This window comes from Takifugu flavidus, chromosome 8 (genome assembly GCF_003711565.1).
Source record: "Takifugu flavidus isolate HTHZ2018 chromosome 8, ASM371156v2, whole genome shotgun sequence".
In the NCBI taxonomy this organism is placed as follows: domain Eukaryota; kingdom Metazoa; phylum Chordata; class Actinopteri; order Tetraodontiformes; family Tetraodontidae; genus Takifugu; species Takifugu flavidus.
Window position 1 is genome coordinate 1,247,819 of NC_079527.1, and position 24,235 is coordinate 1,272,053.

Genomic DNA, 24,235 nt, shown 5'->3' on the forward strand with positions numbered 1-24,235 from the left:
CCTTCTCCTCTCTCTCTGCCCAGCCGGCCATCAGCAGGAGGGTCCCCCTACATGAGCCTGGTCCTGCTCAAGGTTTCTTCCTGTTAAAGGGGAGTTTTTGCTTGCCACTGTTGCTTCTCTGGGGTTAGGCCCTGGGATTCTGTAAAGCGCCTTGAAACAATTTTGATTGTATAAGACGCTATATAAATAAAGATTGATTTGATTTGATTTGATTTGATTTGATCTGGAGAGATGCTAACAGAGGTCATTTGACTAGTTCGTCTAATTTATGGCTCCAGTGATCAGGCTGGAGAAAGAGTGATCAAGAGAAAGAGTGACTCCTGAAAAACTCCTGCAAATTTCTCCGCGTGCTCTTATGTCTTAAACTCCTGACAACAGAGGACAATAAGAACAGCACTGGTGCTGCTAGCTGAGAGCAAGAGACGCTCAGGAGGTTTAGCCAGTCCTGGGTGGCCATAGCTTCATTAGCAAAGTTGCTAATAAAGCCACTCAGTGTGTCCCAGGCTGCTAATATCAGTGTCAATAGCACAGAAGCTGAAATCTGCTGCTGAGTCTCTTCCCCACAGAGCAGATGGTGGATCTGTTGATCTGTCCGTTGGCTGCCATGAACCATTAAAAAAAAAACCTTCCTGTTAAAGGGGAGTTTGATTTAAACAGTGATTGATTGATTGATTGATTGATTGATTGATTGATTGATTGATTGATTGATTGATTGATTGATTGATTGATTGATTGATTGATTGACTGCTGTTGTTGGTGGATATTGGTGGTGATTTGCATTATTAAGGGGTCTGCTAATTTCTCCATAAGGTGAAATCAATCACTGTGTCAGTCAGAACATCTCTACGTGTTCTCCGTGGAACAGGGATGTGGCTGGAATGTGCCACTGTGTTGCCATGGAAACACAGACAATGTGTATAATGCCTGTAAACATCTGTGTTGGAAGAGTAACGGGCTTCCAGAGCTCAGTGATGTTTACATTTTCATCTTCATCATCATTATCATTATCATTATCATCACAGAAGCTAATGGAATCATTCCATTTAGCATTAGCTGACAGTTGAACTCCTGCCCTCCATGTCATTGGTGGCACACCTGCCATCTTTGTCCAACCAGAGCAGCTCAGAAGCTCTCAGAAGCTCCTCAGTCCTGACACATCTGCATGTCCAGGTTTCAGCTGTGAAATGTTTAATCAGTTCAGTCAGGAAGACTTTAGCACACATCTTGTATGCAACATCAAATTTAGCATTTTTTCTGAATTCATCTTTAAAAGTAGGGTATGTACATATGTTACCTGTTATGTTAAAAAAACAAAACTCAGTCTTGCAGAGCTTTCCCTGCTGTGCTCAGGGTTCTCTGAACTACAGGTTAATGACAATGCTAGCTCGGGCTGCTCGCTCCATTTCGTAGCAACGACAGCGAGCAAAGATCAGATCTCTCCTACTTTAAATGTTGCTGGATCTCTGCCTTCTGTTCTGGGTGTTCGTTCTTTTCCATGTCTGCAGGAAAAATCACCCTGAAGGTGACACCGAGTTAATCCTCGAAAGGTCTCCGAGGTTCTCTCATCACAAGAATTTTACTCCGAAGGGATTTGATCTGTCACACTGTGGCAGGTCTTTAGCCATTAACCTTCCTGCTCCTCATGTGCCGCTCACATCCAGACGGATTTTCTCCAAACCCCACAGGTTAATCACATCCATATCAAACACAGAGGGCTGATGGAGGTCATTCAGGTGTTGCCGTCGCTGTGAGACAGCAGGATATTTGATCCGAGGTGGTGAAATGGAACAAACAAAATGTTTTTCACACTTAAATGCCTGTATCATAAAATAAACGGCACAGAATGGCAGTAAAATAATAATAACACCTGATGGTCCCTCTTGGGCTGAGGAGACAGGACATGACGTCTTTCCAGTCTGAAAGACACTTGTTTCGTGTGTGAATCCTCTTGACATCATCTGCGTCTGTATTAGTGTGATAATGGTAGCTTCTTCTGCCACCGTGGTGTGACACCTTTCTCTCATTTTACAAGATCATCCTTCCCTCCTTCCCATGCTGGTCACAGCTGACTAGGAAGGAGGTATAGCCAGTATGTGCCCTAGCTGCATATACTTGGAGGACCCTTGTTCCAACACAAGGGTCCTCCAAAAACTTAGCCACAAGCCCAGTGGATCATAAAGGCTGATCACTGTGGATAGTAACCACGGTGAGGCACTGGCTGCTCTCATGGACACGTGTGCTACGACTGGATCAAAAACACAAGGTGGGACCCAAAATGCAGACAGGAGACAGATAGCGACCTCAGGAGGCTTCGGTTACCACGAGCAAAGACGAAATGATCCAACGCTAGTAGCTGCTTAAAAGGGCTGCCAATCATCCCGACCATCTGCAGGTGTGGTGGTCCCCAGCGCAACTGTGGGTCAACCAGGCCCACTAGAGAAAGAGCAGAGCAAACACAAGATAGCGGTCCCGATAAAAATCCCTCTGCCACCCCTCAACCAGGATGTGGCGCCGAGGAACGTATGAACATCCACACCAACTGGGTGGTTTCAGAGGTGATTCTGGGACTAATGTCCAACAGGACATCCCTAGAGTGAGGTGCACATTAGAGATAAACACATGAACCATGAACTCATCCAGGTCTTTGTGGTTACGTGAGGGGATGTGAACGTGTGTTTGAAATGGTGCCGAAAACACTGTCAACAACTAAGGCAGTGTTGGTGCTATTAGAAGATGTTGCTAACGGAGCGGAGAATGAGCAGGACTGGCTCATCAGCTGCTTTAGGGGCACAAAGAACGTCCTCCTGGCACTGTGGAGCTGGGGCCACACTTGGAGTGTGACAGGGCCAGGAGCCAGGCCCTACCGGTGCCCGTACAGGACCACACTGGGCTTCCCAGACAGGGGCTCATTTCAGATCTGGACTGACCCAGTCGAGACTGAGCCCATCCACGTTGTGCTATGAGGGGTGGAATTACCCAACGGTCAGCCAGGTATGTCAGAGTCCCTTATACGCTTAAGCAAGACGCGGTTTTCCTAATGTAATCAGACGCGTGGCTACAATGGCAAATGTTTATGTGAACAGGAAGCCAGTTGGTGTGCTGGTGGAAATTCAGAATCTGTCTCATAACCAGAAAATAAAAAGTAAACAACACAAAACAAGTATGTCCGATTCAGCTTGTGTAGGTTAAAATGAGAACTTCTGAGAAAGGCGACAACCCACCACCTCTAACCCTGATTCCCTGAAACACGGGAATGCTGCTTCGCCATCTCTGCCGCCCTTTTTATTGAGTTAGATTGCTTTTATTCTTTTTCGACGAGCTCCTGGCTTGGTTTTAATATTTAAAATTTGTTTTTAAGCAGGGCTCTGCCAGCCCAGGAATGGACAAAATAACTCTAAAGAACCAACCTCACAGTCCAGGAGGAATCAGTAACTTCCAGAACAACAAAAGGACAAATCAGGTCAACAGCCTCCGTCTCAGCCAGAAGGAAAACTGCTCCCTGGGAAGAGATCCACCACCACCAGCCTAGAGATCAGAGCCAGATCTGATCAAACACCACACTACAAAGTAGGTCACTACACCCACTACACCCAATTACCCACCAGACAGCTACAAGACGGACCAGGAAGAATATTTCAAATGAATCCAAGCAATACAAAGAAATCATGGGTAGCACATCTACAGGTACACGTCCAACGGGTATGTCAAGTCCAATGCACAGAGTTAATACACCTTCTACACCAGGGCTGCTCGGGTGCTCAGGCAAAATGATCAAACTATTTTATTTATTTAGAAAACTATTGAGGATTCTTCCAATGTAAGTTGATGTATGTTGAGTAACCACAGATGTTGCACAACACTTTAGGGACTTTAGTGCCTTCCCTTTAAGGCAGGAATTCAGTGTCATATTTTCCATGAACAGTCCGAAAATGCGGCTCCGCATTCCCCTTCGTTGGCATCGTGATAGCAGACTGGCAGATGAGGCAAACGTGAAATAAAGTCCTCCTCCCATTTCATATGAAAATGATACGTTTTATTCTTCTTACTTGGTCCAGCTCCCCCACTCATTTTTATATCATTTCTTAAGTTTGAGAGAATACAACAAAAGTGAAAAACTAGTGGTAACAAACTGAGTAGCTTGTTAGCTTTGCTGCACTGAGAGACAGAATTAGACAGTTACCCCAAAGCCAACACCTTCCATTTCCTTTTGGCTTTTTTGCTAATCCCAAACAAAAATTTGTGGTTTTTGGCATTGGGGATCAACAACAAAGACCAATACCCCAGACAAACAACAATCAAACAATTAAAATCACTATGCTCACACACCTCACACAGACACAATGAGAAACAACCTGAAACTAATAAATTATATCATGCTAACACACAATGGAAATGTCTGAAATCACCCACGATACCTTCACTATCAAAAGGGATACTGTCCACTGGACCCCCACAACCTCAAGACCCATCTTTAACAATTGGTGTCAAGAACTGAATTTATGACACCTCCCAAGACAAATTCGGTACAAGCAAAGAATCTGGCCTTGGACTCCTCCAATATCTTGAACCTTTTGACCTTCTTCAGCCCATCTGCACCCCATAGAGAAAACTCTATAGTTCATCCCTCACCCCTCTAATTTTGACCGGGAGGAACTTCAAAGGGACCTTAACAACTTCCTTAGAAAAATCAAACTCATAGACTACTTCCACCACCCCCTTCCCCAAAATACCCACACCAAATTCACTCCACCATTCCACTGGGAGCCTGAAGCAACCATGTTACATCATTTAGCCAAAAAAGTCATTCAAACCATTGAGCACGCCCTAAAATGCAGCAGATTTCCCTCAGACACACAGGACCGGAGGGCCAGTAGACCATAGGGCCCTTTCACATAACCCTAACATTATTATTGAATCTGCAGACAAAGGAACAAAAACAGCCATCGTGGACCTTCAAAAACACCTCACCAAAGCCAAAAGACAGCTATAAACAAACAGAAACAAACAGAATTCAAGCACAAACAAAACAACAAACTCCGAACCATGAGCCAAACATCATAACAGCAAAACGAAAAGACTACCTGTTTGGTCCGGACAGCCCACGCTACTTCTATATTTTACCTAAAATCTATATACCACCAGACACCTGGACCATCCCCTTTGAGGTCCACCCCAGTTGGTCGTTCAGGGTTTCTGACAGGATGGGTTCTATTGTTTCCTGTTGGACAGGATGGATTCTATGTGCTAAATCAAATATGGCTGCCTGGTAGGGTTGGACCCCTGCTGCTGCTGATGACCTGGAACTGAACTGGACTGAGGAGGCTTACCCTTCATTTATAGATGGTTTGATGTGGTATCACAATGACAGCTCAGATGAACTTCACAGGACATGAATATGTCACAGCTCTAGAGGTAGAGAGCTTTAGGAAGATCCTCTGGACGTGACCATGGCTGGGCAGATGGCTGCAGTCCCCATCATGTCCACCGCCACCTGCTGGGATGGAAGTTGGATCTGAGATTATTTATTTCCATTCTGGATGAATCTGCTGCATCGCCGCTGGTGCCAGAACCTCCATCCTGAGAGGTCCCGTCTGGACATCCGCTCCCAGGACAATGATGGACGGGATGTCATGATGTTCAGGGATGGGGGCAAAGGCATCCGGGCTGATATGTGGTTGTGCAGGCAGACAGGCAGTATTTTCCTCACTCTTCACTTTATTTAGTTGTGTTATTCTCTTTTCTGTTCTGATCATTTCACTGTGTGTGTGTGTGTGTGTGTGTGTGTGTGTGTGTGGGTGGGTGGGCTGGAGCTGACAGGAAGTGTGGAGAAGACACCCCCTGCACGCTCTGGCCTTTCATGCAACCTTTTCAAAATATATTGTCTTTTCTTCATTGAGACGTGAGTCAGTGGGAGAGGTCACACACACACACACACACACACACACACACACACACACACACACACACACACACACTGGGGAAAGACAAGGAGGAAGTGAAGAAGCGTGTTCAGGCCGTTGTATCGAAGGAGGACTGACAGCAGCTCTGGTGTTTGGGTCAGTTCAGTGAGGAAGACTGCTGTGATTGGCTTCGTTAGCCCAGGAAAACCTCCGGCCTCATTAGCAACACTCGACACCTTTGTAATGGGACAGTGATTCTAGACCTAATGTGCTGAACCAGAGCAGATAGAGCTTCTCTCAGGTTGTGTTCTGCCCTCACAAAGTGCCAAAGTCTGGAGGATTTCTTCCACAATGTCCTAGTTGCTCATGAATGTGGCGTAAACTGAAAGATCCTTGAGCAAGAATTAGCGGATGCTTCACTTCCTCGGGCACTGGTGCTTTGCTCAGACTTCCTCCTGCTCTCAGGAGCCACGTGTTCCTCTTTTCATCAGTGAACTTGATGGCTCTTTCTGCTGAATCAATAACAGTAATCAGTGTTAGACTTTCTGAAAAGTGGGATTTTTCTACCGCTAACCCGGAACTTCGTAATGAGAACCACGCGAACGTAATCTCACAAATTCTGAACAAATCACTGAGGAAGGTCGGCATTCCAACTCTTTCAGTTGACAAAGGATCACAATTTTACTGACTTCACCTGCGACGTTTCAACCGTGCCATGTTGAAAAGTGTCCCTTCGGTGCATTAAAAGCCTTTTGTTCTCCGGTTTTAGCTTATTCTACACGACATGCACATTAAATACAAGAAAGGCTGTGAAACATTAACGTCAACCATGAGAGGTGACAAGACGTGAAGTTCAAGAAGACGGACAGATGAGGGACCTCCGTTGCTGGAGAGACACGTGTAGTATGTCCACCATGGAAGGTGGGAAAGGTGGCGCAGTTCAACCATTAACAATGCGTCCGAGATCTTGAGCTTACTCTTGGATGTGAAGACAGCTCAGAAAGGGAGATTTAATTTAGCTGTTAAACCCCAAATTACTGCTAAATTATTTTTATTAAGTAAGCAGAAGAAATTGACAATCTTAACTAGGGCTGAATTTTATTGGATATTTGTATTTACAGTGCATGTGACTAGCTGATTAGCTATTGATGCTAACAAGCAGTTGAACAGGAGGAGCCAATAAAGTGCTGAGACTGTAAAGACTGTATTTGAATTTGTTTACACAGAACAGGCGTAGAGAACCAGTGCTTAGTGGCTGCATGAGTTCATCCTGTGTTGCTAACGCAAACGTTAACGGGTCCCATCCACACAATCTTACGCTTGCTGTCAAATGCTAACATAATTTCTGCTGTTAGCACAGCAGCTTGTCTGTACCATATCAAAACGTGAAATAGCTGCATTGGACCACAGTAAAAAACTTTAAAATTAGGACCTGAAAATAATCTGTTCTTTTATTGATCCATTCATTTGCCTGCCGAAAACATAATTGTTTGTAGCAGACGTCAAATTAAAATAGTGGCGTTCCTTTCATCATCAGTGGAAAATGTTGCCTTCACAATAGTTTATACTGTTAGCAAGAAAGAGTTGCCAATATTCATTCAGTTCTTGTCTAAGATCTGGTTTGTTCCAGATTAGTATTGTTCCATTCTCTGCTGTTGCTATGTTGGTTGCTAAGGATGCTGGCCCACATGCTGTGTTTGATATTGTCTTACATTGTCTAGTTATTAGAGCTATTAAAACATTCATGCATCTGATTAGATCGTTTAATAAAGAAACACCATAAAAGGGATTTAGGAGGTTCTAAATGAAGATTGCAGTCTCTGTCCAACTCTCCAAGTTGGATCTACTGTATTGTGAGATTATTTGATTTAATATAAATTTACAAAGAATTGCCCAACAAAAAATCATCTCGTGTCTTTTGGTGTATACTCATGCCAACAGGTCTGTCTTCAGTTGTTGGGTTCAACAGCTGTTTCACACACGTTCTCTCTGGTGTCACTGGTGAACATGCTCAGGTTTTCAGGGGTTGGGACCTGCTGACTGGTCTATGCTAATGTCACGCTAATGTGTCCACACAGGGAAGAAATGTCTCAGAGGTCTCCAGGGGGTCCAGAGGAGTCCACATTAACTTGTTTTTATGACTGGTACTGCAGCGCCTCCACTTTAAGCTCTCACACCTCGATTGGACTGCAACAGCATTGTGGTTCATTTTAGTTGTCTGGTGTACCAGCACGGTAGCTGAGGACCGGCTAGGTGCCAGACCTGGTTCTCTCCAGGCAGTGATGTCGATGTCTCGCTCAAGCCTAGGGAACAGCTTGATGGAGAATGGTCACCCCATTTCAAAGCCAGCAGGTCTTGGTGACTCCTGTGTAACGGCCAGCAGCATGATCCATGTTGGGTTTAGAGGTGGTTCTCCAGCACCTCTGGAGTTTTGTATGATCTCCTTTGGCTTGTCATCAATCCAGGTGCACGGACTGGCCTTACTGGCTCAGCTGTCTTCAGTGACTTTTCTGTCCAGAAGTGCAGGTAGAACCTCATTTTTCCTGCTGTCTTCTTGCTCTCCCTGCAGTCTCGAACTACAGTTTCAAGACCACACCCAGAAACAGAGACTCACACAGGCAGGCTGGAGGTCCTCCCAGGTGGGGGCTGGCTGAGTGCGGCTCTACCAACAATCCGGAGGTTTGAGCTATCAGAGCTCATTGGTATCTGCGTTTGACAGTTGAGGAGGATTCTTGTGCTACTGGTCTGCAGCAGAACAGTCTCTCAGATCCGTTATCAAAATATACGTAACTCTATATTTGACTTTGTTATGTGAGGAAACAACCCGTGAAGCTGCGAGGCCTCCTTCCTGGTTCCTGGGTTCAGGTGTTCCTATTGCTAGTGATGTTGGTTCCAGTTTTCTGGGTTCATAGTGTTCCTCGTGTTCTTGGTTCAGGTATTCCTGGTCCTGGTGTTCTTGGTTCTTGGTGGTCCTGGCCCTGGTGTTCTTGGTTCTTGGAAGGTCGTGGTCCTCATGTTCTTGGTTCAGTTATTCCTGGTCCTGGTGTTCTTGGTTCTTGGTGGTCCTGGCCCTGGTGTTCTTGGTTCTTGGAAGGTCCTGGTCCTCATGTTCTTGGTTCAGGTATTCTTGGTCCTGGTGTTCTTGGTGTTCCTGACAGAACAGGAAGGCTTTCACTGACATGAATCTCTGGAGTTGAGAGAGTTCCTCTGCTTTCACATGATGGAGGCTCGAGGGTCCACAGAAGATGGAGCGTAACCGTTGATAACGTCGGGCGTTGCGCCACAGGAGTGGACCTGATTCATGTTCTGGGAGGTTTGTGTTTGAGTTAATGTTGTCTGTGATTGGTGCTGACAGGAACCAGCCGGCGGCTCATTAGTGCTGCTGCTCTGAGAGGACTTTAATTATTCAATGCAACCTCATTAACTCCTCACTCTTGTGTTTCTGTGGTTCTGACAGGACGCTGCTGCCTGTTTACTGGCTGCAGGTAACATCAACGTGTACTTCCTTAAAATGCCTGATGGTCCTTCAGGAGGATTCATGAGATCATCTGCTGTTTGCAGGTAAACAGCCTCAACACTGACAGGCGATGTCGGCCTGAGTGGAACCTTCAACCTTCTGACTCGTTCCTCACAATTTCAACCTTAAACTGGAATATTGTAGCTTTTGTATCGCTGTAGCTGTGCCACTGTTGTATCACTGTAGCTGTGCCACTGTTGTATCACTGTAGCTGTGTCACTGTTGTATCACTGTAGCTGTGCCACTGTTGTATCACTGTAGCTGTGCCACTGTAGCTGTGCCACTGCTGTATCACTGTAGCTGTGTCACTGTTGTATCACAGTGGCTGCCGCACTGTTGTATCACTGTAGCTGTGCCACTGTAGCTGTGCCACTGTTGTATCACTGTAGCTGTGCCACTGTAGCTGTGCCCCTGCTGTATCACTGTAGCTGTGTCACTGTTGTATCGCTGTAGCTTCACCGCTGTCATATCGATGTGCCACTGTTGGGCTACTGTTGTGCAGGTGTTGTGTTTCAGTTGTGTTGCTGGTAGCAGTGCTTCATGCTTCGGAATAAACATAACATTTGTCCAGAAACTCAACAAAGGTCAACCAGAACTCAAACAGAATCAGTCAAACAGAACAAACAAAGTGAGGCGGTAACATGAAAGTGTTCTGGAGTCCAAATCAGATGCACATCAGCCTCGGCTTGTTTTCATCCTGCAGAATGTGGCTCAGTCCCCTGAGATCCTCCTCAGATTCCCTCACTCGTCAGCCTCCAATCAGTGACTCCAATCAGACGTCCTTCTGCTGAATTCATCAGGCTGCTTCCTTCATCATGTGCAGCAGCTCTGCTGACCTCTTGCACTTCTCTCTAGGTTCAGCTCAGCTTCCTTCCTGTCAGGTTTAGTCTGTCTTCTTTACTGTACTTTGATGCTCCTCACCTGCCTGATGCTCTAATGTGTTCCACCTGTGTCTCATTGTGTCTCCAGCAATCAGTGACTTAAATTATTCATTAAAAAACAAACCAGAGCACCTGTATCATGTCCTCGCTGGACCTCACTGGAGACCGGCAGGACACACCATCATCTCCACCTCTATCCTCATCATATATGAACCATCATCTCCTCCTCCTCTTCACACATCAGGGATGTTGCAGTAGTAGTTGCAGTAGAACCTAGAAAGAGCTTTAAAAAAAGTAGGCCTGACTAAGATCATCATCGTTGTCATTATCATCATCATCATTATCACCATCATCATCATCATCATCATCACTATCACCATCATCAATCAATCAATCTTTATTTATATAGCATCTGTTACAATCAAAATTGTTTCTAGGTGCTTTACAGGATCCCAGGGCCTGACCATCATCATCATCATCATCATCACCATCACCACCACATCATCACCACCACATCATCACCATCATAATCATCATCATCATCATCATCATCATCATCATCATCATCATCATCATCATCATCATCATCATCATCATCACCACCATCATCATCATCACCACCACCACCATCATCATCATCACAAATAATTTGGTGCCCCTCACAAACACAAATGGTTCATCATTGTGTTGGAAACAGACCAACAAAAATATGAAATCAGTGATTAAATATCAGTAAAGATGGACGCTCATGGAAAAGTGTGTGTGTGCGTGTGTGTGTGTGTGTGTGTTTGTTTGTGTGTGTGTGTGTGTGCGTGATCTGGGACCTGCAACCTGGGGCTCCTGGGACCCTCTTGGTACACCAAAGCTAGATCACGTGACCTCAAAGAGAAATCAAAAGTGTTCGAGCACCAGGTGGAAAGACAGGAAACTGGACACATGCTTTTCAACTGCACATGACACCACAACCGCTACTGAACTGTAGGTCAGAATCTCAAGTGTCTGGACCCCAACGGTTCGGACCCAGGACAGAGTTTGTGAGAGAACTGAAGCTTCAACCCACAGTGTTCCATTTCTCTTTAATATGTTTAGAATTGCTTTAACTTTGTATGTTTTTCTCCCATTCATCTTCATTTAATAAGGTTTTATTTAATAGCTTTGTTGCCTTCACAAAACGTGTTTATGGGGGTGATTAGACATCTTCCAGAACATATTTATTTCTGCTGTGTCTGAGCAGGAAACTATGCAGGTGCCTGGCAGCCAAATGTAGCTACTGTTGCTAATCTGTGATCTTCATCTTCCCAGCAGGACATCTATGTACGATAAGAGCGTCCTCTCAAACGTGCAGCAGTGAAAGGATCCAGCTGCTGTGGTGTTGTGACGTAAGTGTTCATTTAGTGTATCTGTCTCACACACGCACACTTGCTGGTAGCTCTGTGACAGGCTGATAGAGTCCATCTGACTCCTGCTGAGCCACAGTTGCTCCACTACTTGGAAGGTTGCTAGTTTGGGTCTTCAGTTTTAAGTTTACATTTATTGTATTTACATCCCAAAATCACAACCATTGTTGCCTCCTAGGGCTTTATAAGCTGCACAGTTGTTACATCTTCTGTCCTTGGACCCTCAAAGCAGGTCAGGAAAACCTTCAAACCCTGTTAGAGAAAAAGACAAAAGCTGCAGGAGATCCCCAGATGAGGGACCCGTCTCCCTGGGACGGACAGACGGGCAGTAGACGCCAACTACAAAGAACTTCAACAGTAGCATTGGTGTATGAGATAAGTCCAGGGGCCCAGAGGCACCTTCAGATGTCCTTGTACGGAGATCTGGCCCACTCATCATACAGGTCTGGATGGACCATGTCCAGGATCAGCAAACAAGCCAGATTCCAGCAGTAATATGAGCATTTACATAATTGTATCATGTTCTAAGGGTAGAGGCAGTGGAGGAAGATGGAGAGGTGGGTGGGTGTTATAGGAGCACCAGCAGTCTGAGCCTACAGCAGCAGAACAGAGCAGTAATCACTGGGTCTGCCTCCTGGATCCAGACTGGGAGCTAGTTCCAGAGGACTGGGACTTGGTAGCTGAAGGCTCTGCCCCCTATACTGCATTCCTTTGGGACAGGAACTTCCTAATTTTAGCACTGTCTTGTTGATAGAAGGTGATCTTGAGACTTAATATGGGCAGCCAAAGACAAATCCTGATTCAACAAATCACCAAGGCTACTTCCAGTGGTACTGGGAGGCAGGTTAATGCTACATCACTAGAGAACATGTTCCTCAGGTGTTTGCAGCCTAGTGTGATAACTTTAATTTTAACAAAGTTAACTGTATGAAATTTCTGGTTTGGCTGATGTCTTTGAGGCAGGCCTGGAGGTCCAGGAGGAGATCGGTTTGGTCTGGCTCCATTAATAGACATTATTGGATGTCATCAGCATAGCAATGGAAATTTACTGAATGCTTATACTGTTAAGAGGGAGTGAATATAAGATAAATAGGATTGGACCAAGTACCAAATCTTGTGGAACTCCCTGCTAGACATAGGATTGGACCAAGTACCGAATCTTGTGGAACTCCCTGCTAGACATAGGATTGGACCAAGTACCGAATCTTGTGGAACTCCCTGCTAGACATAGGATTGGACCAAGTACCGAATCTTGTGGAACTCCCTGCTAGACATAGGATTGGACCAAGTACCAAATCTTGTGAAAATTGATTGAGTTAATTATCAGTTTATAATGAAAAAGGACAGAAAAAGACAGTGAAAACAGACCTTTACACCGAATAAGAGTTTAGTCTTTACTCATAGTTCTGATGGTAGATGTTTAAAATGTCTGCAGAATATTTAGCGTCCCGTTCAAGCTCAGGACAGTCAGGACACCCGGGAAGATTAGGACAGTCAGGAAAAACTGGACATTCAGGACCATCAGGACAGTCAGAACACTCGGGAAGATTAGGACAGTCAGGAAAAACTGGACATTCAGGACCATCAGGACACTCGGGAAGATTAGGACAGTCAGGAAAAACTGGACACTCAGGACAGTCAGGACAGTTGAGACAGTCAGGACGATTAGGACAGTTGGATCAGGAGGATCATCTGGACAGTCCGCTGTGGCCTCCAGGAAGCAATTTCTTCTCCTTGGATCTCTGGTGTTAGATCTCTTCTCATTTCATCTGGCGCTCCCTTTGAAGCTTGCCTCTGTGTGTGTGTGTGTGTGTGTGTGTGTGTGTGTGTGTGTGTGTGTGTGTGTGTGCGCGCGCGTGCGTGCGTGTGTGCACCTAGAGAAAGTCTCTTTCTTTGATTGCCACTGTGCCACATTTCCATATCTCCACCTCAGTACTTGAACTTCTCTTCCAGATGATTCCACATGGGTGTTCAGGTCTTCTGCTCACACTCCCCCTGATTGTTGAGCTTAAATGTTCCCTGAATTACCGTCTAATACTCACGTGTCCATAAAGGTGCTTTCGGTGGCGCCGTTGAGCTGGGGTCAAATCAAATCAATCTTTATTTATATAGCGTCTTTAACAAGGTCATCATGCAGCTCCGAAGGCAGCGATACCTGTAAATGAATACAGGGGGGGGGGGGGGAAGCAGAAAAACTACACAAGAATCAGCATAACTAGTCTGCTTGATGAGGAGGAGGAGAGGAGAGGAGAGGAGAGGAGAGGAGAGGAGAGGAGAGGAAACCATGACCCAGTGGGGTCAGCCTTGGCCTATAACAGCATAGCTAAGATGTGACCTAACGATTAGACAACCCCCTAAGTATGATAATTTGTCTGTCTATGATAGTAACTGGAACTACAGAATTAGTAACAATAAGCTTTTTCAAAGAGGAAGGTTTTAAGCCTGATCTTAGAAGTAGAGATGGAGTCAGCATCCCGTACCTGGACAGGGAGCTGGTTCACTAGCTCCTCCAGGTAGGATGGAGCTAGGCCTCTGAGGACCTTGTAGGTCAAAAGAAGGGTTTTAAAAATTATTCTAAATTTAACGGGCAGCCAATGAAGAGACGCCAGTACAGAAGTAATGTGATCTCTTTTGTCAGTACCTGTCAGAACTCTGGCTGCAGCATTTCGGATCAGCTGGAGGCTTCTTAAAGAGGAGTTTGGACACCCTGATAATAAAGAATTACAATAGTCCAGCCTGGACAAGTAACAAAAGCATGAATTAACTTTTCAGCGTCATGCCGCGTCAGCAGCTTCCTGATCTTTGTGATTTTCCTCAGGTGAAAAAAGGCACTTCTAGAGACTAATTTAATGTGTGAGTTGAAGGAGAGATTTTGGTCAAAAGTTACTCCTAGATTCCTCACAGAGAGACTAGATGTTAATGAGATACCATCTAGAGTGATCATGTGATCTAATCTATCCCTGAGAGGTTCAGGACCAAACACCATGACCTCAGTTTTTCCTGAGTTAAGGAGGAGGAAATTTGAAGACATCCAGGACTTTATGTCTTTAAGACAGGTCTGGAGCTTCACTAACTTCTCTGTCTCCTCTGGTTTCATGGATAAATAAAGCTGAGTGTCATCAGCATAACAATGAAAATTTATCCCATGCTGCCGAATATTGGGCCAGATTCACGAAACGTTCTTACGAACAAATTTGTTCTTAAGTCCCACTGACGAACATTTTACGAAGATTGTGGCATTCACCAATTTCTTCTTATCCTGGATTTATGCGTAGGTGAGAACAAATCCTACGAACACTCAGGAGTACTCTTACGCACATTTCAGTGCCGACATGTTGGCATGGTTGTGTTTTCTTCTCTTGTGCAGTTCAATAAAATTCAATATTACAATGATAATTCTGTCATATTTATTTATTTATTTGTTTATTTCCTATTTTTGGTGATTTACGGAGAATTTTAAAATTACGTAAATATGCCAATGACTTAACATTAATCAACCAAATTGGAAACCATGCCAAAACTGTCTTTTTATTTGATTTTATCTTGATTTATTTTATTAGGGGATCGAGGATATGCCCTGGTTGTTGACACCACTGACCAACCCTCAGACTCCACAGGAAATTTTATTCAATCAGATGCATGCGCGCAGTCGCTCCACCATTGAACGCACCATCGGCATGTTAAAGGGGCGCTGGATGTGTTTGGACACAGAGCCACAACCCCGTGAGGATGTGCGTCCTGACGCAATGATGGGGCCAGACTGCAGGCACGCGGTTCACGTTCGAGCGCGATTAATTGCCCGTTTGTGAATAAAATGCATTATTGTCACAATTTCAGTCTAACAGTCTTGATTCACTTCAAAAAGAAAAAAAAGAGAGACCGGTTTCAGAGCACAGCTTTTACACGTTTTTTTTTTTTACATTCTTATTTTTTTTTTACATTCTCGTTGATTTCTTTAAGCGTGTTGGCTATAGTCATCAGGGTTGAGGCAATTTTATCAAGCGTGTTAGCCATCCTTTCTTGATTGTTCAACACAGCGTCAGAAATCAGGCGTGGAGAGGCAAGCTTTGGGCATTTTGCTGCTTTTTGCTCTGTCAACAGGGCCGTGCTGCAGTTCCTTTTATGGGCATTAGTGGGCGGTGACTTATGCTAATCGTATGTTAATTAGACTCACCTGGCACGCGCTTTCAATTTACGAACAGATGGCATTCATCAATCTAAGAACACAGCTGCGAACAATTCTGGGGCTTACGAACGCGTTGATGAATCCGACGTAGGGTTTTCTTAAGAAACTTCTTAAGAACAACTTAAGAAAGAATCTAAGAAGATTCTTAAGAACATATTGGTGAATCTGGCCCAATGTTCCCTAAGGGAAGCATGTACAATGTGAAGAGGATTGGTCCGAGTACAGAACCTTGAGGAACTCCATGGGTAACCCTACTGTATGAGGAGGGAACACCATGGACATGAGCAAACTGGTATCTATCAGATAAATATGATCTAAACCAGTCTAGTCCTGTCCCTTTAATCCCAATCACATGTTCCAGTCTATGTAACAGGATGCTGTGATCAACTGCAGCACTGAGATCCAGCAGAACCAGCATAGAGACCAGTCCATGATCTGAAGCTATGAGAAGATCATTAGTGACTTTAAGAAGTGCTGTTTCTGTGCTGTGATGAGCTCTAAAGCCTGACTGAAACATCTCAAACAGGCTGTTCCTCTGCTGGTGCTCCAGTAACTGAGTCACCACAACCTTCTCAAGAACTTTAGAGATAAAAGGAAGGTTGGATATTGGCCTATAATTTGCTAAGACATCAGGATCCAGTGATGGTTTTTTAAGCAATGGCTTAATCACTGCCACCTTGTAGGACCAGGGTACATAACCTGTCACTAAAGAACCATTGATCTGGTCCAGGATAGAACTGCCTATCAATGGTAAAACATCCTTCAACAGGTGTGTTGGGATGGGATCTAAAAGACACGTGGTGGTCTTGGATTCCTGAATTAGTGATGACGACTCAGAAAAATATATAGGGGTGAAAGAGTTTAAGGGCTCGTTGGAGAACCTGTATGTTCCCACAGTCAGCACGTCTGGTGATGGTCCAGTTGTAGGGATGGCCTGGTTAGCATTTTCTCTGATAGCTAGATCTTTATCAGTGAAGAAGCTCATGAAGTCTTCACCACTAAGGGAAGAAGGGACACGTGGATCTAAAACACTGTGACTCTTAGTAAATTTGGCCACAGTGCTGAAAAGAAACCTGGGGTTGTTCTTATTATCCTCAATTAAAGAAGCAAAATAAGCTGTTCTAGCTTTGCAGAGGGCCTTTTTATAAACTAATAGACAGTCTTTCCAGGCTACATGATAGCAGCCTATTTTACAAGAATGCCCCTTCCTTTCCAGTCTTCGCACTTTCTGCTTGAGGGTCCTGATATGTGAATTATACCAGGGGGCACACCTCCTCTGATTTACTATTTTCTTTTTCAGGGGGGCAACAGAATCAAGCGTGATTCTCAGTGAGGTTGCTGCACCTTCAGCAATAGAGTCAACCTCAGCAGGGCTAAGATTATAATGATTGATCCCCCACACACAGTGGTCCTGGGAGTAGCACAGGGATCACTTCCTTAAAAGCTACAGCATTATCTGAAAGACATCTGCTATAGTAAGACTGTGCTCTGAGCATAGAAGAATCCTTAATCATAAATGTGAAAGTGATCAAAGAATGGTCTGACAGGAGTGGATTCTGAGGGAACACTGACACATGTTCTACCTCAACACCATAAGTCAGAACTAGATAAAGGGTGTGGTTGAAGCTATGAGTTGGTTGGTTTATCTGCTGGAGGAAACCAACTGACTCAAGCAGTGAAAGGAAATCATTCCTAAAACTGATACGTTTATACCTAGCACTGACCCACACACGCATGCACACACACACACATACACATTCATAAGGGGACTTCTGCTCATTGCTTGATGACACAGCTTTGATAATTCGGTCATGTTCCAGCTTGATTAGCTGAAGTTGAAAACTTTCTTCTCTGTATTTTCATGGGGGGTTTTTTGGACTATAGATGTTTTTTTTAATGATCCAGGCTGTTTGTGTCCTTCACTTTGAGTTTCTTTATTCGATGTGAACTTGTGGCCCTTTGATATGTTGTCGCCCCTCTGTGAGCTGCCCTTCAACATCTGACGGAATATCAGAAAAACACGGTGGATCTGAAAATGGAGCCGGAAACTGAGAGCTGAAAAGAGATGAACAAAGAAAGTTTGGATGTGAAGAGAGCAGCAAGCGAATTCTGGGTGGTGAAATATTCAGAGAAAAACAGAACAAACAGCCTTCACCATGAATGAGATCACCCTGAAATGCTCCTGCTGCTCAAGGTCAAAGTGTCAAAAACACAAGCTTCTTTTCTAATCATTCCAACCCATAAACATTGGAAATGAAACCATCTAAAAATCAACTATCAGTTTCGCATTCCATTAGCTTTGTGGCTTGCTTTTTGTAGCTAAATGGGTCTACTGGTCGAGGGTTTGGCCGTTTTAAAGGGAATTCGGGATGTTGAAGAAATCAATCAAATTTTCACATGAAATCCAACAGACCAAGAGTCTTTTTACAAACTTTATTTTAAAATTGGGGATGCACAAGATAACTGCATCGAATCGAGGGCCTGCCACCTATTGCCTCATCCATGAGAGGGAACTATTTCCACTTGTCAGCAGTGACCTCACCAGATTCAGTGCCAGATCCTGTTGGTGGTCTCTGAAGCTCCTACAAATAGGGAATAAGCAAATCATTCAAACAGTAATGCAACATTTGCTATAATTATTAGTCTGTCACATTTAGACCTGTGAGGGTGAAGTTTGTCACCCGCGCTGTTCTTTACTCTTATGTTAAGACTCAGACAAACCACGCAAACAACTGGAGTCCTTGCAAGGGAGAGCTGAGCAGCGGTTCAAGCTTCCTCTGTCAACTCCGCTCGTCTGCTGCTCGCTCGCCTCTTTTATTTGGTGCACACAAGATTTATGTCAAACAGGACCTCACAATTCCTTGTCTTCTATCTACTTTTCCCATCTTTACAACTTCCTTTATCCTTACAACTCCTCTTATCTTTAAGGAACAGGAGACATCCGAGTGCTGGTTTTGGTTGTAAGCAACATTTTTGTAAAACGTTCACATGTTCCTCTCTTCCAACAACATTCCTCAGACACTTCAAATCTACTTGTCAAAGCATTTAAACGATAATAGTAACAATAACAATAATTTTTCTCACAGACCAAATTTAAAACAATTATTACAAACCTTGTAGGGTTTTTTTAAGGTTGTCCCACTTTTTTGCTGCTCGTGCTGGAGTCAGCCTTCCAGTGAGGCCAATTTCCTTCAACACAACTCTATAAGTTGGAACATGGACATAAACAATTTGCAGAGGTTTTTCTGCCCCCCCTTCTGTATTCATTTACAGGTATTGCTGCCTTCAGAGCTGCATAATGACTTCCAACCCCGCTGACCCACTCAACCGTCAGCTTATTCAATATAATGTATTTTTGTATGTTCTGTATGTTATTTCTATGCTCTATGCCTCTCCTCTCCTCTCCTCCCCTCCCTCTCCTCTCCTCTCCTGTCCTCTCCTCTCCAACCTATTCTATCCTCTACCTGTCCTCCCCCTTCTCCTCTCTCTCTACCCAGCCGGCCATCAGCAGGAGGGCCCCCCTACATGAGCCTGGTCCTGCTCAAGGTTTCTTCCTGTTAAAGGGGAGTTTTTCCTTGCCACTGTTGCTTGTCTGGGGTTAGGCCCTGGGATTCTGGAAAGCACCTTGAAACAATTTTGATTGTATAAGACGCTATATAAATAAAGATTGATTTGAGAAGTCCATCAGTGTAGTTTCTGATGATCGTGTAATTTTTGATTGCGATCACGCCAGATTCCAAGCTACAGCAATAAAATACAGTCCTTAATAACATTTTGCCACCACCCACTCCCATCCTGCTGTCGAAGAAAACCTCTTCCCGGAGAAGAGGTGGTCCTTCTCCATCCGGCATCAGATCAACTTGCTAATGTCATCGTCACTCCCTTACGAAATCAATTTAAGCCATCAGTGTGCGTTATATTAATATCACCCCTACAGTACCTTAAATTTGCACTTGAAATGCATCAACTCTAGCAAGGTAGAATTAAAGCGGTTCGTAATCTAATACGATGCTTATAATTGCACATAAATAAATAAAGGCAAAAACATTTAATATGGAGGCAGCAATGTTCCACTAAAGTGAAAGAATTTTATGCTTTAGAAAGATCTATGAAACAAATAAATAGCAGACAATACTTACATGTGTACCTCGTCTCTCCTCGTGTACCCGCCATTGACAGATCGTCACATGAGACCGCAATCACTAATGGGATACATTTCCAAGTTAGGGTGCATCGGTTGTACACTACTTTACGCAGGGCATAGTGGGATACATTGGGCCGGATTCACCAATATGTTCTTAAGAATCTTCTTAGATTCTTTCTTAAGTTGTTCTTAAGAAGTTTCTTAAGAAAACCCTACGTCAGATTCATCAACGCGTTCGTAAGCCCCAGAATTGTTCGCAGCTGTGTTCTTAGATTGCTGAATGCCATCTGTCCGTAAGTTGAAAGCGCGTGCCAGGTGAGTCTAATTAACATACGATTAGCATAAGTCACCGCCCACTAATGCCCATAAAAGGAACTGCAGCAGGACCCTGTAGACCAGTGTTTTTCAATCACTGTGCCGTGGCACACCAGTGTGCCGTGAGATATTATCAGGTGTGCCGTGGGAAATTATCAAATTTTTGTGCCTGTGCGGTCTAGCGCCTGGCAGAGTACCCATGTAGTACTCTTTCATACCAGTAGGTGGTGGTAGGTGGGTAGCTAATTGTTAATTGCATTGTGCTTGGAGACAAGCGAATTAGTGACGCATTGATGCCGCGGCAGGTGACGTTTACGGTGGCGTTGTGGATAGCGGGACAGCGGTGAGAGTGATGGATAAGTTTTTGAAGAGAAAAAATTCTGGCTCTGAACTGGACCCTGGAAAAAATCCAGACCCAGATGAAGGCCCTAGCATGAGTGGAGGTCAAAAGAAAGCAAAAACGGTGACGTCGAGCAAAGTTTCTGGCGCGAGGCAATACAACGAAAGCTATCTTTCATTTGGATTTACTTTTACCGGAGATGCAACGGCGCTGACTCCGTTGTGTTTGGTATGTGGTGAAAAGCTCACCAACAGTGCTATGGTCCCAAGTAAGCTTAAATGCCATCTCCAAACGAAACACCCTTCACTTCAAAATAAAAATGTTGAGTATTTTGTTCGCCTGTGTGAACACACAGAGAAACAGGCAGATTTCATGAGAAAAACTACAAAGGTAAATGAGAGAGCCCTTAAAGCTAGCTACCACGTCGCCGAACTTGTGGCTAAATCAAAAAAGTCCCACACTGTGGCAGAGAAATTAATACTTCCCGCCTGCAAAGCCATTGTAAACGAGATGCTCGGACCCGTAGCGGCTAAGGAAATAGCCAAAGTCCCTCTCTCAGATAACACGATTTCCAGACGTATTGATGAGATGTCTGCAGACATCGAAAGTGTGGTTTTGGACAAGATCCGTATCAGTAAGAAATTTGCGTTGCAACTTGATGAGTCAACTGATATAAGTGGACATGCTCAACTCTTGGCTAATGTGCGTTTTGTGGATGGAGACAAAATCATAGAAAACTTTCTATTTTGCAAGGCTTTGCCAGGAAAAACAACAGGAGAGGAAATTTTTCGGGTTACATCAGAATATCTGGAAAAAGGAGGACTTAAGTGGGAAAACTGCACGAGTGTGTGCACTGACGGAGCTGCAGCTTATATTAACCCTTATATTGTTAATATAAGCTTTTTTCCCCCACATTTTCAGCTGGTGGTGTGCCGCGGGATCTGTTTAATGAAAGAAATGTGCCTTGGCTCGAAAAAGGTTGAAAAACACTGCTGTAGACAGAGCAAAAAGCAGCAAAATGCCCAAAGCTTGCCTCTCCACGCCTGATTTCTAACGCCGTGTTGAACAATCAAGAAAGGATGGCTAACATGCTTGATAAAATTGCCTCAACCCTGATGACTATAGCCAACACGCTTAAAGAAATCAACGAGAATGTAAAAAATAAAAATGTAAAAAAATAAACGTGTAAAAGCTGTGCTCTGAAACCGGTCTCTCTTTTTTTTTCTTTTTGAAGTGAATAAAGACTGTTAGACTGAAGTTGTGACAATAATGCATTTTATTCACAAACGGGCAATTAATCGCGCTCAAACGTGAACCGCGTGCCTGCAATCTGACCCCATCATTGCGTCAGGACGCACATCCTCACGGGGTTGTGGCTCTGTGTCCACATCCAGCGCCCCTTTAAAATGCCGATGGTGCGTTCAATGGTGGAGCGACTGCGCGCATGCATCTGATTGAATACAATTTCCTGTGGAGTCTGAGGGTTGGTCAGTGGTGTCAACAACCAGGGAGCCAGGGCATATCCTCGATCCCCTAATATAATAAATTAAGATAAAATCAAATAAAAAGACAGTTTTGGCATGGTTTCCAATTTGGTTGATTAATGTTAAGTCATTGGCACATTTACGTAATTTTAAAATTCTCCATAAATCACAAAAAATAGGAAATAAATAAATATGACATAATTATCATTGTAATATTGAATTTTATTGAACTGCACAAGAGAAGAAAACACAACCATGCCAACATGTCGGCACTGAAATGTGCGCAAGAGTACTCCTGAGTGTTCGTAGGATTTGTTCTTACCTACGCATAAATCCAGGATAAGAAGAAATTGGTGAATGCCACAATCTTCATAAAATGTTCGTAAGTGGGACTTAAGAACAAATTTGTTCGTAAGAACGTTTCGTGAATCCGGCCCATTGAGTGCACTACATAGAGTACAGCGATGCTCACTACAAATTCGGACACTCCGACAGAACCCCTTCTTGAGGATCAGCTTCTTCTTTTTTTTTTGGCTGTTCCCTAAGGATTCCCCATTGTCTTCATCCAACTCTTTCTTCAGCATCCTCCTCACTACATCTAACTTCACATCTTTAACTTCATCCATAAATCTCCTTTGTCACTTTCAAATGAAGGGTGTTATTGTTAGGATCCATCTGCACATCCTCCCGATGCTCTGGGAGGAAAAGAACCACCTGGAGAGTCTCTGGAAAACCTGGACCAAAATGTTCGGCCTTCTAGTGACCACGATTTTTTGGCTTTCCAGCTTTTGCTTCAAGGTCTGCACCTGTTTTTGCAGCTCTTCCTCCTTTGTTTGAAAACTTACTCTGTCCTGATGAAGTTTCATCTCAGCCTCAATCAGATCATCCATCAACTTTGTAATAATCTGCCTCTGATTGTTCAGCGTCTTTGTGAGTGTTTCAAAAGCAGCTTTTTGCATGGTCGGGACTCCGGCCGTCTTCGTCCTGATGTTAACAGAAGTTTCCAACCTGTGAGAGTGCAACTCCTTCATGCTTTGAATCATATGATGGCTGGCACTCAGTTTCGCCTCAGCCTTGCGCAGATCCTCCCTTAAACTGTGGATGATCTTCTCCTGGTCGCCCAGTGTGGCTGCAAGAGTTTGATAAGCAGCTTGTTGCATGGACGGTACGCTGGTTGTCTTGATTTTGCCACCTTTGGCAGCAAGAGAATTGTCCAACCTTTGCCTGTCCAACTCCTTCATTCTTTGAATTTTGCGAAGGAGGACCTCTTTTTCTCTCAGGGTGTCATTTGTCAATTTAAATTGCCGGTTGAGCTCAATTTCCAGGTCATTGTTTAGGCGTTTATGAAGTGCATAACTTGCCCCTGTCTTCTCGTAATCACTTTTCATCTGTTGCAGCTGCGTCTTTAGCGTTTCCATCTCTTCTCTCAGGTTGGTACTTTTCACAGGCGTCTTTCCCTGCAGGAGATTCAGCACGTCATTCAGCGTTTTTGCCTTCTCTTTTAAAAAGGGCCGCTCTTCCCGGCTACAGCGTAAGAGTGCAGTTTTGGTGACTAATAGCTGATTCTTAACTTCATTTTCCCAGTCCTGAGTAAACGCTTTCACATTTGGAGAAAGCTTGGTTTGCTTTTGTCCTAACATTGCTGCGGTGAATGTTGAGAACATTTTGAGGTCTTTTAATCTACCCTCGAGTAAATAAATGTAATATATAATCACTCCTCAATTCTATTAATTTCGAAATGATAATATAACTATATAACATTTATATACTTTATATATATATACTTTAGCCCTTTATACTTTATTGGCTTTGATGCTCTGAAATCCCTTTGAGGTAATTATGCCCAAAGTCTTTGATATTTATTTGGACAAAATTGTTTAAGTCCACCATAAGTCACTGCAGTAAGAGTGCGGAGGACACTAGCATTTTCACTGAGGTGCGTTTGCATTGCGAGAGTATCGGGTAACTACTGGGGGCAGGAACTTTACAGGAACTCTTTCATCTCACTGGGCCCTCTCATTGGTCCCTTCTCCACTGGGGTAGCGCCCCTTGGTGTTTCAATTGTGTGACA

General features: G+C 44.1%; 1 long non-coding RNA gene across 1 annotated transcript in view; it reads left to right on the plus strand.

The window, feature by feature from the left end:
* LOC130530269 (uncharacterized) overlaps nucleotides 1-15,526 on the plus strand; it is a 35,118-nt gene extending 19,592 nt beyond the window's left edge. Inside the window, exon 2 of the long non-coding RNA XR_008951781.1 lies at nucleotides 15,256-15,526. This is a non-coding gene — a long non-coding RNA (uncharacterized LOC130530269). The remainder of the gene's footprint in view (nucleotides 1-15,255) is intronic.
* Nucleotides 15,527-24,235: the final 8,709 nt, after the last annotated feature.